The following is a 15,955-nucleotide window of genomic DNA, read 5'->3' as shown; positions in this document are numbered from 1 at the left end:
CTGTCACACCTAGTGGCATTGGCCTTGCCACACTGGCTGCTTGTCCCCTTACAATGGATAAGTACAGGCAGACAGTTTCAATAAATGGTGTTGATGCCTTGGCCTACAGGGACACAGGTGCCAGTATCACTTTGGTGACTGAAAACCTAGTGCACCCTGATCAACACATCATTGGACAACAGTATAAGATTATTGATGTCCATAACTCCACTAAGTTTCTTCCCTTAGCTATAATTCAGTTTAGTTGGGGTGGAGTTACTGGCCCTAAGCAGGTGGTGGTATCACCTAGCTTACCTGTAGACTGTCTCTTAGGTAATGACCTAGAGGCCTCAGGTTGGGCTGATGTAGAGTTTTATGCCCATGCAGCCATGCTGGGCATCCCTGAGGAATTGTTCCCTCTGATTTCTACTGAAATGAAAAAGCAAAGGAGAGAAGGCCTGAAAACTCAGGATCCCTCTCCAACAACAGGTAAAAGGGGTATCACAGTATCCCCTAACCACCCTACCATTCAGGATACCATTCCTGTGGTGGGAGAAACCTCTCCTAGGGTGGCACCTGTTCCAAGGGAATCATCAGTTGGCAAAACTGTACTCCCTGAGGTAGAAGTACCTCTCTGTGGAATAACTAACATTGGTGACAAAAAGAGCACCATTTTAGTTAACATGGAGCATCCCTCCAACCCTCCCAGAGAAACTTTAGTGCAGAAACTCTGCACTGCCTCACAACACTTAGGACAGCATCCCTGCCCTAGTGTGGAGCTGATAGGACAGCATCCCTGCCCTGCTCCAACTCAAGAGAAACAGCATCCCTGTTCTCTCTTCCAGCCATATGGACAAAGTTTTTGCCCAGCTATGGCTTTACTGAGACAGCATCCCTGTCTGGCATTTCCATCATTACAAATAGGTTCAGTGGACAATTCCCACTGCTCTAAACTAAAACTTACTGATAGAAACTCTGAAAATACATCTTCACATTGTTGCTTAGCTAAAAAACTTCAAACAGGGTGGTTTACATCCCCACAGGGAAGTAACCATATAGTGGATGATAAAGGGAGTAACCAGTCTATTGAAGAGCTACTCTCTACTTATCACCACTTAGACAATAAAGTCTCAACTGGCCAAGGTTAGCCTTATTGTCCTTCGTTTGGGGGGGGGGGGTTGTGTGAGAAAGTAGCCTCTTTCTAGCCTTGTTACCCCCACATTTGGCCTGTTTGTGAGTGTATGTCAGGGTGTTTTCGCTGTCTCACTGGGATCCTGCTAGCCAGGGCCCAGTGCTCATAGTGAAAACCCTATGTTTTCAGTATGTTTGTTATGTGTCACTGGGACCCTGCTAGTCAGGATCCCAGTGCTCATAAGTTTGTGGCCTATATGTATGTGTTCCCTGTGTGGTGCCTAACTGTCTCACTGAGGCTCTGCTAACCAGAACCTCAGTGGTTATGCTCTCTCATTTCTTTCCAAATTGTCACTAACAGGCTAGTGACCATTTTTACCAATTTACATTGGCTTACTGGAACACCCTTATAATTCCCTAGTATATGGTACTGAGGTACCCAGGGTATTGGGGTTCCAGGAGATCCCTATGGGCTGCAGCATTTCTTTTGCCACCCATAGGGAGCTCTGACAATTCTTACACAGGCCTGCCACTGCAGCCTGAGTGAAATAACGTCCACGTTATTTCACAGCCATTTTACACTGCACTTAAGTAACTTATAAGTCACCTATATGTCTAACCTTTACCTGGTAAAGGTTAGGTGCAAAGTTACTTAGTGTGAGGGCACCCTGGCACTAGCCAACGTGCCCCCACATTGTTCAGAGCCAATTCCCTGAACTTTGTGAGTGTGGGACACCATTACACGCGTGCACTACATATAGGTCACTACCTATATGTAGCTTCACAATGGTAACTCCGAATATGACCATGTAACATGTCTATGATCATGGAATTGCCCCCTCTATGCCATCCTGGCATAGTTGGCACAATCCCATGATCCCAGTGGTCTGTAGCACAGACCCTGGTACTGCCAAACTGCCCTTTCTGGGGTTTCACTGCAGCTGCTGCTGCTGCCAACCCCTCAGACAGGCATCTGCCCTCCTGGGGTCCAGCCAGGCCTGGCCCAGGATGGCAGAACAAAGAACTTCCTCTGAGAGAGGGTGTGACACCCTCTCCCTTTGGAAAATGGTGTGAAGGCAGGGGAGGAGTAGCCTCCCCCAGCCTCTGGAAATGCTTTCTTGGGCACAGATGTGCCCAATGCTGCATAAGCCAGTCTACACCGGTTCAGGGACCCCTTAGCCCCTGCTCTGGCGCGAAACTGGACAAAGGAAAGGGGAGTGACCACTCCCCTGACCTGCACCTCCCCTGGGAGGTGTCCAGAGCTCCTCCAGTGTGCTCCAGACCTCTGCCATCTTGGAAACAGAGGTGCTGCTGGCACACTGGACTGCTCTGAGTGGCCAGTGCCACCAGGTGACGTCAGAGACTCCTTCTGATAGGCTCCTTCAGGTGTTAGTAGCCTATCCTCTCTCCTAGGTAGCCAAACCCTCTTTTCTGGCTATTTAGGGTCTCTGTCTCTGGGGAAACTTTAGATAACGAATGCAAGAGCTCATCCGAGTTCCTCTGCATCTCTCTCTTCACCTTCTGCCAAGGAATCGACTGCTGACCGCGCTGGAAGCCTGCAAACCTGCAACATAGTAGCAAAGACGACTACTGCAACTCTGTAACGCTGATCCTGCCGCCTTCTCGACTGTTTTCCTGCTTGTGCATGCTGTGGGGGTAGTCTGCCTCCTCTCTGCACCAGAAGCTCCGAAGAAATCTCCCGTGGGTCGACGGAATCTTCCCCCTGCAACCGCAGGCACCAAAAAGCTGCATTACCGGTCCCTTGGGTCTCCTCTCAGCACGACGAGCGAGGTCCCTCGAATCCAGCGACTCTGTCCAAGTGACCCCCACAGTCCAGTGACTCTTCAGTCCAAGTTTGGTGGAGGTAAGTCCTTGCCTCACCTCGCTGGGCTGCATTGCTGGGAACCGCGCCTTTTGCAGCTACTCCGGCCCCTGTGCACTTCCGGCGGAAATCCTTTGTGCACAGCCAAGCCTGGGTCAACGGCACTCTAACCTGCATTGCACGACTTTCTAAGTTGGTCTCCGGCGACGTGGGACTCCTTTGTGCGACTTCGGGTGAGCACCGTTTCACGCATCCTCGTAGTGCCTGTTTCTGGCACTTCTCCGGGTGCTACCTGCTGCTGAGAGGGCTCCTTGTCTTGCTCGACGTCCCCTCTCTCTCCTGGTCCAATTTGCGACCTCCTGGTCCCTCCTGGCCCACAGCAGCGTCCAAAAACGCTAACCGCACGATTTGCAGCTAGCAAGGCTTGTTGGCGTTCTTTCGGCGGGAAAACACTTCTGCACGACTCTCTACGGCGAGAGGGATCCGTCCACCAAAGGGGAAGTCTCTAGCCCTTTTCGTTCCTGCAGAAACCTCAGCTTCTTCTGTCCAGTAGAAGCTTCTTTGCACCCGCAGCTGGCATTTCCTGGGCATTTGCCCATCTCCGACTTGCTTGTGACTTTTGGACTTGGTCCCCTTGTTCCACAGGTACCCTAGATTGGAAATCCACAGTTGTTGCATTGTTGGTTTGTGTCTTTCCTGCATTATTCCTCTAACACGACTTCTTTGTCCTTAGGGGAACTTTGGTGCACTTTGCACTCACTTTTCAGGGTCTTGGGGAGGGTTATTTTTCTAACTCTCACTATTTTCTAATAGTCCCAGCGACCCTCTACAAGGTCACATAGGTTTGGGGTCCATTTGTGGTTCGCATTCCACTTTTGGAGTATATGGTTTGTGTTGCCCCTATCCCTATGTTTCCCCATTGCATCCTATTGTAACTATACATTGTTTGCACTGTTTTCTAAGACTATACTGCATATTTTTGCTATTGTGTATATATATCTTGTGTATATTTCCTATCCTCTCACTGAGGGTACACTCTAAGATACTTTGGCATATTGTCATAAAAATAAAGTACCTTTATTTTTAGTATAACTGTGTATTGTGTTTTCTTATGATATTGTGCATATGACACTAAGTGGTACTGTAGTAGCTTCACACGTCTCCTAGTTCAGCCTAAGCTGCTCTGCTAAGCTACCATTATCTATCAGCCTAAGCTGCTAGACACCCTATACACTAATAAGGGATAACTGGGCCTGGTGCAAGGTGCAAGTACCCCTTGGTACTCACTACAAGCCAGTCCAGCCTCCTACAGGAGGTGCTTCACACCTCCCCCTGCAGGAACTGTAACACCTGGCGGTGAGCCTCAAAGGCTCACCCCCTTTGTTACAGCACCACAGGGCACTCCAGCTAGTGGAGTTGCGCGCCCCCTCCGGCCACAGCCCCACTTTTGGCGGCAAGGCCGGAGGAGATAATGAGAATAACAAGGAGGAGTCACTGGCCAGTCAGGACAGCCCCTAAGGTGTCCTGAGCTGAGGTGACTCTGACTTTTAGAAATCCTCCATCTTGCAGATGGAGGCTTCCCCCAATAGGGATAGGAATGTGACCCCCTCTCCTTGGGAGGAGGCACAAAGAGGGTGTACCCACCCTCAGGGCTAGTAGCCATTGGCTACTAACCCCCCAGACCTAAACACGCCCTTAAATTTAGTATTTAAGGGCTCCCCAGAACCTAGGAACTCAGATTCCTGCAACCTAAGAAGAAGAGGACTGCTGAGCTGAAAAACCCTGCAGAGAAGACGGAGACACCAACTGCTTTGGCCCCAGCTCTACCGGCCTGTCTCCCCACTTCTAAAGACACTGCTCCAGCGACGCTTTCCCCAGGACCTGCGACCTCTGAATCCTCAGAGGACTGCCCTGCTCTAGAAGGACCAAGAAACTCCCGAGGACAGCGGCCCTGTTCACCCAAAACTGCAACTTTGTTTCAAAGAAGCCACTTCAAGACAACTGCGTTTCCCGCCGGAAGCGTGAGACTTGCTACTCTGCACCCGACGCCCCCGGCTCGACTTGTGGAGAAACAACACTTCCGGGAGGACTCCCCGGCGACTACGAGACTGTGAGTAGCCAGAGTTGCTCCCCCCCGAGCCCCCACAGCGACGCCTGCAGAGGGAATCCCGAGGCTCCCCCTGACCGCGACTGCCTGCTTCCCAGATCCTGACGCCTGGTAAAGACTCTGCACCCGCAGTCTCCAGGACCTGAAAGATCGGAACTCCAGTGCAGGAGTGACCCCCAGGAGGCTGGTGGTCCGCAGGTGGTGGCTACCCCGAGGAGCCCCCCCCCCCCCCTTGCCTGCATCGCTGAAGAGACCCCTTGGTCTCCCATTGATTTACATTGGAAACCCGACGTGTGTTTGCACACTGCACCCGGCCTCCCCCGTGCTGCTGAAGGTGTACTTTCTGTGCTAATTTGTGTCCCCCCCGGTGCCCTACAAAACCCCCCTGGTCTGCCCTCCGAAGACGCGGGTACTTACCTGCTGGCAGACTGGAACCGGGGCACCCCCTTCTCCATTGAAGCCTATGCGTTTTGGGCACCACTTTGAACTCTGCACCTGACCGGCCCTGAGCTGCTGGTGTGGTAACTTTGGGGTTGCTCTGAACCCCCAACGGTGGGCTACCTTGGACCCAAACTTGAACCCCGTAGGTGGTTTACTTACCTGCAAAAACTAACTAACTCTTACTCCCGATAGGAACTGTGAAAACTGCACTGTCTAGTTTTAAAATAGCTATATGTGATTTATTTGAAAACTGTGTAAGCTATTTTGATTATTCAAAGTTCCTAAAGTACCTACCTGCAATACCTTTCATTTAAAGTATTACATGTAAAATTTGAACCTGTGGTTCTTACAATAAACTAAGAAAATATATTTTTCTATACAAAAACCTATTGGCCTGGAATTGTCTTTGAGTGTGTGTTCCTCATGTATTGCTTGTGTGTGTACAACAAATGCTTAACACTACTCCTTTGATAAGCCTACTGCTCGACCACACTACCACAAAATAGAGCATTCGTATTATCTCTTTTTGCCACTATCTTACCTCTAAGGGGAACCCTTGGACTCTGTGCATACTATTCCTTACTTTGAAATAGTGCATACAGAGCCAACGTCCTACACTGGTGGATCAGCAGTGGGGTACAAGACTTTGCATTTGCTGGACTACTCAGCCAATACCTGATCACACGACAAATTCAAAAAATTGTCATTAGAAATTGATTTTTGCAATTTGAGCTATCTTTCTAAATTTTTTAAAGTCCTGCTAGGGCCTTGTGTTAGTCCCTGTTAGCATTTCTTTTAGAGTTTAAAAGTTTTGTGAAAGTTTGAATTAGGTTCTAGAAATAGTTTTAGATTCTTAAAAAGTATTCCAACTTTTAGAAACATAATGCCTGGTGCAGAAGAGAATGTGGTGGAGCTCGACCTCACACCTTACCTCCATCTTAAGATGAGGGAGCTAAGGTCTCTCTGCAAAATAAAGAAAATCCCAGTTGGCTTAATACCCTCCAAACAACAGCTCCAGGAGCTGCTGGCAGAGTTTGAAAAAGCCAACTCCTCTGAGGATGACCTCACAGAGGGGGAAGATAGTGACTTGGAGGAGAATTCCCCCCTTCCAGTCCTAATTAGGGAGATCAGGGACCCTCAATCCCTGACTCCAAACATAATAGTCAGAGATGCTGCTTCCCTCACAGGAGGGGCCAGCACCTCTGTTATCACTGAGGAGAGCCTCAGTGAAGATGACCTCCTGTTAGCCAGGATGGCCAAAAGATTGGCTTTTGAGAGACAGCTCCTAGCCATAGAAAGGGAAAGACAAGAGATGGGTTTTGGTCCCATCCATGGTGGCAGCAAAAGAAATAGGGTCAGAGATTCTCCTGACATGTTGAAAATCCCAAAAGGGATTGCAACTAAATATGAAGATGGTGATGACATCACCAAATGGTTCACAGCTTTTGAGAGGGCTTGTGCAACCAGAAAAGTAAACAGATCTCACTGGGGTGCTCTCCTTTGGGAAATGTTCACTGGAAAGTGTAGGGATAGACTCCTCACACACTCTGGAAAAGATGCAGAATCTTATGACCTCATGAAGGGTACCCTGATTGAGGGCTTTGGATTCTCCACTGAGGAGTATAGAATTAGATTCAGGGGGGCTCAAAAAACCTCGAGCCAGACCTGGGTTGATTTTGTGGACTACTCAGTGAAAACACTGGATGGTTGGATTCAAGGCAGTGGTGTAAATGATTATGATGGGCTGTACAATTTATTTGTGAAATAACACCTATTAAGTAATTTTTCAAATGATAAACTGCATCAGCATCTGGTAGACCTAGGACCAATTTCTCCCCAAGAATTGGGAAAGAAGGCGGACCATTGGGTCAAGACTAGGGTGACCAAGGCTTCCACAGGGGGTGACCAAAAGAAAGGGGTCACAAAGCCTCCCCAGGGGAAGAGTGTTGAGACATCCAAAAATAAAAATAGTAAAGAGTCTTCAACAGGCCCCCAAAAACCTGCACAGGAGGGTGGGCCCAGAGCCTCTTTTGGGTACAAGGGTAAAAACTTTGATCCCAAAAAGGCCTGGTGTCGTAGCTGTAATCAGCCTGGACACCAAACTGGAGACAAGGCCTGTCCCAAGAAAAGTACCACTTCCAACTCCACTCCAGCTAACACTGGAATGGCTAGTCTCCAAGTGAGATCAACAGTGTGCCCAGAGCAAATCAGGTGTCACACTGAAGCTACATTAGTCTCTGAGGGTGGGAGGATTTAGCCACACTACCTGCCTGGCCTCCTAACATGCAAAAATACAGGCAGCAGCTCTTAATTAATGGGACAAGTGTAGAAGGCCTGAGGGATACAGGTGCCAGTGTCACCATGGTGATGGAGAAACTGGTTTCCCATGGTCAATACCTGGCTGGACAAACTTATCCAGTCACCAACGCTGACAATCAGACTAAAGTACATCCCATGGCTATGGTAACTTTAGAGTGGGGAGGGGTCAATGGCCTGAAACAGGTGGTGGTCTCCTCAAATATCCCAGTAGACTGTTTGCTTGGAAATGACCTGGAGCCCTCAGCATGGGCTGAGGTAGAATTGAAAACCCATGCAGCCACGCTGGGTATCCCTGAACTGGTGTGTGTCAAGACAAGGGCAAAGTGCAAGGCTCAGGGTGAAAAAGTAGAGCTGGAGCCTGGAAAAAGGGCCCAGCCTACCAAGAGAAAAGGAAAGACAACTGGGAAACCAGCTGCAACACAACAACAAAAAGAGAACCTCTCTTCTCAGGAAGAAGTTCTGCCCTCTGAGGGAACTGAGCCTATGGAGTTAGAACCTTATCAGGTTGAGCTCTTAGGCCCAGGGGGACCCTCAAGGGAGCAGTTGTGTAAGGGGCAAGAAACCTGTCCCTCTCTTGAAGGCCTTAGGCAGCAATCTGCTGAAGAGTCCAATGGCAAGAAAACTGGAACACATACGGTCTATTGGGAAGATGGACTCCTTTACACTGAGGCAAGAGATCCCAAACCTGGTGCCACTAGGAGAGTGGTAGTGCCTCAGGAGTTTAGGGAGTTCATACTGACCTTAGCCCATGATATTCCTCTTGCTGGGCATTTGGGACAAACCAAGACGTGGGAGAGACTAGTCAACCACTTCTACTGGCCCAACATTTCCCAGAAAGTCAAGGAGTTTTGTGTCTCCTGTACCACCTGTCAAGCCAGTGGTAAGACAGGTGGACACCCAAAGGCCCCCCTCATTTCACTTCCAGTGGTGGGGGTCCCCTTTGAAAGAGTGGGTGTGGACATAGTGGGTCCACTTGAACCTCCCACAGCCTCAGGGAATATGTACATACTAGTAGTAGTGGATCATGCTACTAGATACCCTGAAGCTATTCCCCTTAGGTCGACTACTGCCCCTGCAGTAGCCAAGGCCCTCATTGGTATTTTTACCAGAGTGGGTTTTCCTAAGGAGGTGGTGTCTGACAGAGGTACCAACTTCATGTCAGCATACCTGAAACACATGTGGAATGAGTGTGGAGTGACTTATAAATTCACTACACCTTACCATCCACAAACTAATGGCCTTGTTGAGAGATTCAACAAGACATTAAAAGGCATGATCATGGGGCTCCCTGAAAAACTCAAAAGGAGATGGGATGTCCTCTTGCCATGTCTGCTTTTCGCTTACAGAGAGGTGCCTCAGAAGGGAGTAGGGTTCTCACCCTTTGAACTTCTGTTTGGCCACCCTGTAAGGGGACCACTAGCTCTTGTGAAAGAAGGTTGGGAGAGACCTCTTCATGAGCCTAAACAAGACATAGTGGACTATGTACTTGGCCTACGTTCAAGGATGGCAGAGTACATGGAAAAGGCAAGTAAAAACCTTGAGGCCAGCCAACAGCTCCAGAAGTTTTGGTATGACCAAAAGGCTGCACTGGTTTTATTTCAACCAGGGCAGAAAGTCTGGGTTCTGGAGCCTGTGGCTCCCAGGGCACTTCAGGACAAATGGAGTGGCCCTTACCCAGTGCTAGAGAAGAAGGGTCAGGTCACCTACCTGGTGGACCTAGGCACTAGCAGGAGCCCCAAGAGGGTGATCCATGTGAACCGCCTTAAGCTCTTCCATGATAGGGCTGATATGAATCTATTGATAGTAACAGATGAGGACCAGGAAGCTGAGAGTGAACCTCTCCCTGATCTCCTCTCGTCAAACCCTAAAGATGGTTCAGTAGATGGAGTGATCTATTCAGACACCCTCTCTGGCCAACAGCAATCTGACTGCAGGAAGGTCCTGCAACAGTTTGCTGAGCTCTTTTCCCTAACCCCTGGTCAGACACACCTGTGTACCCATGATGTGGACACAGGAGACAGCATGCCTGTCAAAAACAAAATATTCAGACAGTCTGACCAAGTTAAGGAAAGCATCAAGGTGGAAGTCCACAAGATGCTGGAATTGGGAGTAATTGAGCACTCTGACAGCCCCTGGGCTAGCCCAGTGGTCTTAGTCCCCAAACCTCACACCAAAGATGGAAAGAGAGAGATGAGGTTTTGTGTGGACTACAGAGGACTTAATTCTGTCACCAAGACAGATGACCATCCCATTCCAAGAGCTGATGAACTGATTGACAAATTAGGTGCTGCCAAATTCTTAAGTACCTTTGACTTAACAGCAGGGTACTGGCAAATCAAAATGGCACCAGGAGCAAAAGAAAAGACAGCATTCTCCACCCCTGATGGGCATTATCAGTTTACTGTTATGCCCTTTGGTTTAAAGAATGCCCCTGCCACCTTCCAAAGGTTGGTGAATCAAGTCCTTGCTGGCTTGGAGTCCTTTAGTGCAGCTTATCTTGACAATATTGCTGTCTTTAGCTCCAGCTGGCAGGATCACCTGGTCCACCTGAAGAAGGTTTTGAAGGCTCTGCAATCAGCAGGCCTCTCTATCAAGGCATCCAAATGCCAGATAGGGCAGGGAACTGTGGTTTACTTGGGACACCTTGTAGGTGGAAGCCAAGTTCAGCCGCTCCAGCCTAAGATCCAGACTATTCTGGACTGGGCAGCTCCAAAAACCCAGACTCAAGTCAGGGCATTCCTTGGCTTGACTGGGTATTACAGGAGGTTTGTGAAGGGATATGGACCATAGTGACAGCCCTCACAGAACCTACCTCGAAGAAAATGCCCAAGAAGGTAAACTGTACTGTAGAATGCCAACAGGCCTTTGACACCCTGAAACAAGCAATATGCACAGCACCAGTTCTAAAAGCTCCAGATTACTCCAAGCAGTTCAGATGCCTCTGAACATGGGATAGGGGCAGTTTTGTCCCAAACAAATGATGATGGCCTTGACCAGCCTGTTGCTTTCATTAGCAGGAGGTTACTCCCCAGGGAGCAGCGTTGGAGTGCCATTGAGAGGGAGGCCTTTGCTGTGGTTTGGTCCCTGAAGAAGCTGAGACCATACCTCTTTGGTACTCACTTTGTAGTTCAAACGGACCACAGACCTCTCAGATGGCTGATGCAAATGAAAGGTGAAAATCCAAAACTGTTGAGGTGGTCCATCTCCCTACAGGGAATGGACTTTATAGTGGAACACAGACCTGGGACTGCCCATGCCAACGCAGATGGCCTTTCCAGGTTCTTCCACTTAGAAAATGAAGACTCTCTTGGGAAAGGTTAGTCTCATCCTCTTTCGTTTGGGGGGGGGGGGGGGGGGTTGTGTAAGGAAATGCCTCCTTGGCATGGTCACCCCCTGACTTTTTGCCTTTGCTGATGCTAAGTTTTGATTTGAAAGTGTGCTGAGGCCTGCTAACCAGGCCCCAGCACCAGTGTTCTTTCCCTAACCTGTACTTTTGTTTTCACAATTGGCACACCCTGGCATCCAGGTAAGTCCCTTGTAACTGGTACCCCTGGTACCAAGGGCCCTGATGCCAGGGAAGGTCTCTAAGGGATGCAGCATGTCTTATGCCACCCTGGGGACCCCTCACTCAGCACAGACACACTGCTTGCCAGCTTGTGTGCGCTGGTGAGGACAAAACGAGTAAGTCGACATGGCACTCCCCTCAGGGTGCCATGCCAACCTCATACTGCCTATGCAGTATAGATAAGTCACCCCTCTAGCAGGCCTTACAGCCCTAAGGCAGGGTGCACTATACCATAGGTGAGGGCACCAGCGCATGAGTACTGTGCCCCTACAGTTTCTAAGCAAAACCTTAGACATTGTAAGTGCAGGGTAGCCATAAGAGTATATGGTCTGGGAGTCTGTCAAACACGAACTCCACAGCACCCTAATGGCTACACTGAAAACTGGGAAGTTTGGTATCAAACTTCTCAGCACAATAAATGCACACTGATGCCAGTGTACATTTTATTGTAACATACACCCCAGAGGGCACCTTAGAGGTGCCCCCTGAAACCTTAACCAACTACCCGTGTAGGCTGACTGGTTTTAGCAGCCTGCCACACTCGAGACATGTTGCTGGCCACATGGGGAGAGTGCCTTTGTCACTCTGTGGCTAGTAACAAAAGCCTGTACTGGGTGGAGGTGCTTCACACCTCCCCTTGCAGGAACTGTAACACCTGGCGGTGAGCCTCAAAGGCTCACTCCCTTTGTTACAGCACCACAGGGCACTCCAGCTAGTGGAGTTGCCCGCCCCCTCCGGCCACGGCCCCACTTTTGGCGGCAAGGCCGGAGGAGACAATGAGAATAACAAGGAGAAGTCACTGGCCAGTCAGGACAGCCCCTAAGGTGTCCTGAGCTGATGTGACTCTGACTTTTAGAAATCCTCCATCTTGCAGATGGAGGATTCCCCCAATAGGGATAGGAATGTGACCCCCTCCCCTTAGGAGGAGGCACAAAGAGGGTATACCCACCCTCAGGGCTAGTAGCCATTGGCTACTAACCCCCCAGACCTAAACACGCCCTTAAATTTAGTATTTAAGGGCTCCCCAGAACCTAGGAACTCAGAGTCCTGCAACCTAAGAAGAAGAGGACTGCTGAGCTGAAAAACCCTGCAGAGAAGACGGAGACACCAACTGCTTTGGCCCCAGCTCTACCGGCCTGTCTCCCCACTTCTAAAGACACTGCTCCAGCGACGCTTTCCCCAGGACCAGCGACCTCTGAATCCTCAGAGCACTGCCCTGCTCTAGAAGGACCAAGAAACTCCTGAGGACAGCAGCCCTGTTCACCCAAGACTGCAACTTTGTTTCAAAGAAGCAACTTCAAGACAACTGCGGAAGCATGAGACTTGCTACTCTGCACCCGATGCCCCCGGCTTGACTTGTGGAGAAAACACTTCAGGGAGGTCTCCCCGGCAACTACGAGACTGTGAGTAGCCAGAGTTGCCCCCCCTGATCCCCCACAGCGACACCTGCAGAGGGAATCCCGAGGCTCCCCCTGACCGCGACTGCCTGCTTCCCAGATACCGACGCCTGGTAAAGACTCTGCACCCGCAGCCCCCAGGACCTGAAAGATCAGAACTCCAGTGCAGGAGTGACCCCCAGGAGGCCCTCTCCCTTGCCCAGGTGGTGGCTACCCCGAGGAGCCCCCCCCCTTGCCTGCATCGCTGAAGAGACCCCTTGGTCTCCCATTGATTTACATTGGAAACCCGACGTGTGTTTGCACACTGCACCCGGCCGCCCCCGTGCTGCTGAGGGTGTACTTTCTGTGCTAACTTGTGTCCCCCCCCGTGCCCTACAAAACCCCCCTGGTCTGCCCTCGGAAGACGCGGGTACTTACCTGCTGGCAGACTGGAACCGGGGCACCCCCTTCTCCATTGAAGCCTATGCGTTTTGGGCACCACTTTGAACTCTGCACCTGACCGGCCCTGAGCTGCTGGTGTGGTAACTTTGGGGTTGCTCTGAACCCCCAACTGTGGGCTAACTTGGACCCAAACTTGAACCCCGTAGGTGGTTTACTTACCTGCAAAAACTAACTAACTCTTACTCCCCCCTAGGAACTGTGAAAATTGCACTGTCTAGTTTTAAAATAGCTATATGTGATTTATTTGAAAACTGTGTATGCTATTTTGATTATTCAAAGTTCCTAAAGTACCTACCTGCAATACCTTTCATTTAAAGTATTACATGTAAAATGTGAACCTGTGGTTCTTACAATAAACTAAGAAAATATATTTTTCTATACAAAAACCTATTGGCCTGGAATTGTCTTTGAGTGTGTGTTCCTCATTTATTGCTTGTGTGTGTACAACAAATGCTTAACACTACTCCTTTGATAAGCCTACTGCTCGACCACTCTACCAGAAAATAGAGCATTAGTACTATCTCTTTTTGCCACTATCTTACCTCTAAGGGGAACCCTTGGACTCTGTGCATACCATTCCTTACTTTGAAATAGTGCATACAGAGCCAACTTCCTACAACTCCTGTCTACTGAGGCTCTGGCAAATGAAGATAACCAGTTTGGCTGAGCCAAGGCAGAACAGGGATGCCTTCTGTCTCCTTTCACAGCTTGTGTGGTGCACGTTTGCAGTTACTACTGCGAGGGGGACGCTGAGAACTCGGTTAAATATCAGCTTATAAGGAAATGCTTACCAACTCTTCAGGGAGAGATCCCAGCGCCCCCAAGCCAATGGACCTTTGACGCTAGATGAGATTAACCAGGAGATGTACAGAAAATATCAATTAGATAATCATCACGTTTTCAAGCAAGGTTTCAGCCAATAACAAGAATTGGTGTGAGTGAACAGTTTTATTGATCAGTCTTTTAATAGCACCTTGTTTTTTAAATCAGCATGTGTTATTATCAATGATAATCATGCCTGATTTACGTTCAGAACACTCAACAGCGCTTTGCTAAGAACTGTCATCGCGTGTTTAGTGAAAGCACATCACAAAGGCGGTCTGTTGTCTCTACCAAAGTACAAACACAGCCTTTGGTTGAATATCTTTGGGATTCATTCTAGGGTGTCCTCTGTTGAGTCCTAAGACCTTTTTATGACATCAGTGTATGGGTAATAGCTACCTTTATGGAAGGGCAACTGGAACATATCTACCTCCAGAGCCATCCAGCCTTTTACATGCAGCATCTGTGGTATACGCAACATGGAGGCATGGTCCCTCAAAATGGGTTCTTCAGGATCCTCTGGTGAAGCAACGTGAATCCTGCCTCTCAGTAATGTAAACAAACCAAAGATGTCCTCTTTCTGCTCCTGAGATGGTCCCTGGGTACCCTCCTGTCCTGGGCAGTGTCTCAGTGCTCCCAAGCCAGGCTCACATACACACATTGGAATACATGCAATCATTCACTTTACAGTTGGGAAAGGAAGCCCTGGCCACAACTGAGTTGTGAAACAAGTGTACTGTGAAAAAAGAATTACTCAGAAAAAGAGCTGCTGTGGCATCTTAGATCCGACCCACCAAGTTTGAAATCACCAATCTTCTGAAGAATGCTATGAGATTGTAGGAGCGCCCAGAATCAAAGCAAAGAAGACAATGGCTTCATCATACAGGAAGGGAGTGTCCACCTCCGATGCTGGAGGCTAACGCGCACCGTCAGCACAATAATCTCTCTTTGCTGGGTCGGTAATTATCACCTGGAGACTCGAGGCAGAGTTATGCTTCATCATTAAGCCTCACCATACTAGGCTGGTGTACCGCCATGTTACCAGTCTCAAAGGTTAACAATGCATCCAGTGTCTTCGCATCAAGAAAGAAGGGTGGATGCGGCAGATCTACTGTCCACGATTCAAACACTGCATCACAACACCTGATTGGGCAGAGTAAGAAATTCTGGGTCTCAAAAGTAGCAAGAACCTCAAGACTGAAGCCCACAGGTGACATCCAAACATTTTGAATAAAGTAACTTATAGGTGTGAGATGAGGTAATCTCATGCTTACTGTATTTAGGAGATTTCACCTTTCAAAGGTCAATTTCATGCAGGGAATAGACAAACTGTCATGCAGACTTAATACTCCTTTGGGGAATCCTCCGACTTGAGATTTCAATCAGTACAATGCTTGCTAGAGACCCCTTGTTGGCTGCTCACACTTTATGGCAGGTAGTCTCCCTCATCCTCAGAGTTTTGCAATTCAATTCCTTACCTAAAGTGTTATTTTCTACATAATGCAAGGATACGTTTACCCTGCTGTCCTGTACAAGAAATGTTTCAGAATTTGAAAAGTCTTGTAGCTACTATAAAATCTACACAAAAACTAGAAAGGAGACAGCAAAACAGTCATATACTCGTTTTTGAATGAGACAGCGTCATTCAGAGATTACCTGGCGATACAGAAAATGTAACAGGTCACGTACTTTTGCCAGCAAGAATGTTGAAAAAGGGTGTCTTATACTCTGGGGTGAAGTTTCATAATTCAAAGCCAAAACTCAGCTCCTCCAACTCTAGTGTACAATCGAATTCTTGCACAAAAACTTCAAAAAACATTTTTAAAATTTTGGTGGTTCTCTTGACATCAGGGAGAGGTAATATTTAACAGTACAGACAGCTCTAAAGATCCACACTTTAGCAATAACATACAACAAATTAGCCATATATC

The sequence above is a fragment of the Pleurodeles waltl genome, chromosome 4_2 (genome assembly GCF_031143425.1).
Source record: "Pleurodeles waltl isolate 20211129_DDA chromosome 4_2, aPleWal1.hap1.20221129, whole genome shotgun sequence".
In the NCBI taxonomy this organism is placed as follows: domain Eukaryota; kingdom Metazoa; phylum Chordata; class Amphibia; order Caudata; family Salamandridae; genus Pleurodeles; species Pleurodeles waltl.
This window is presented reverse-complemented; position numbering follows the sequence as displayed.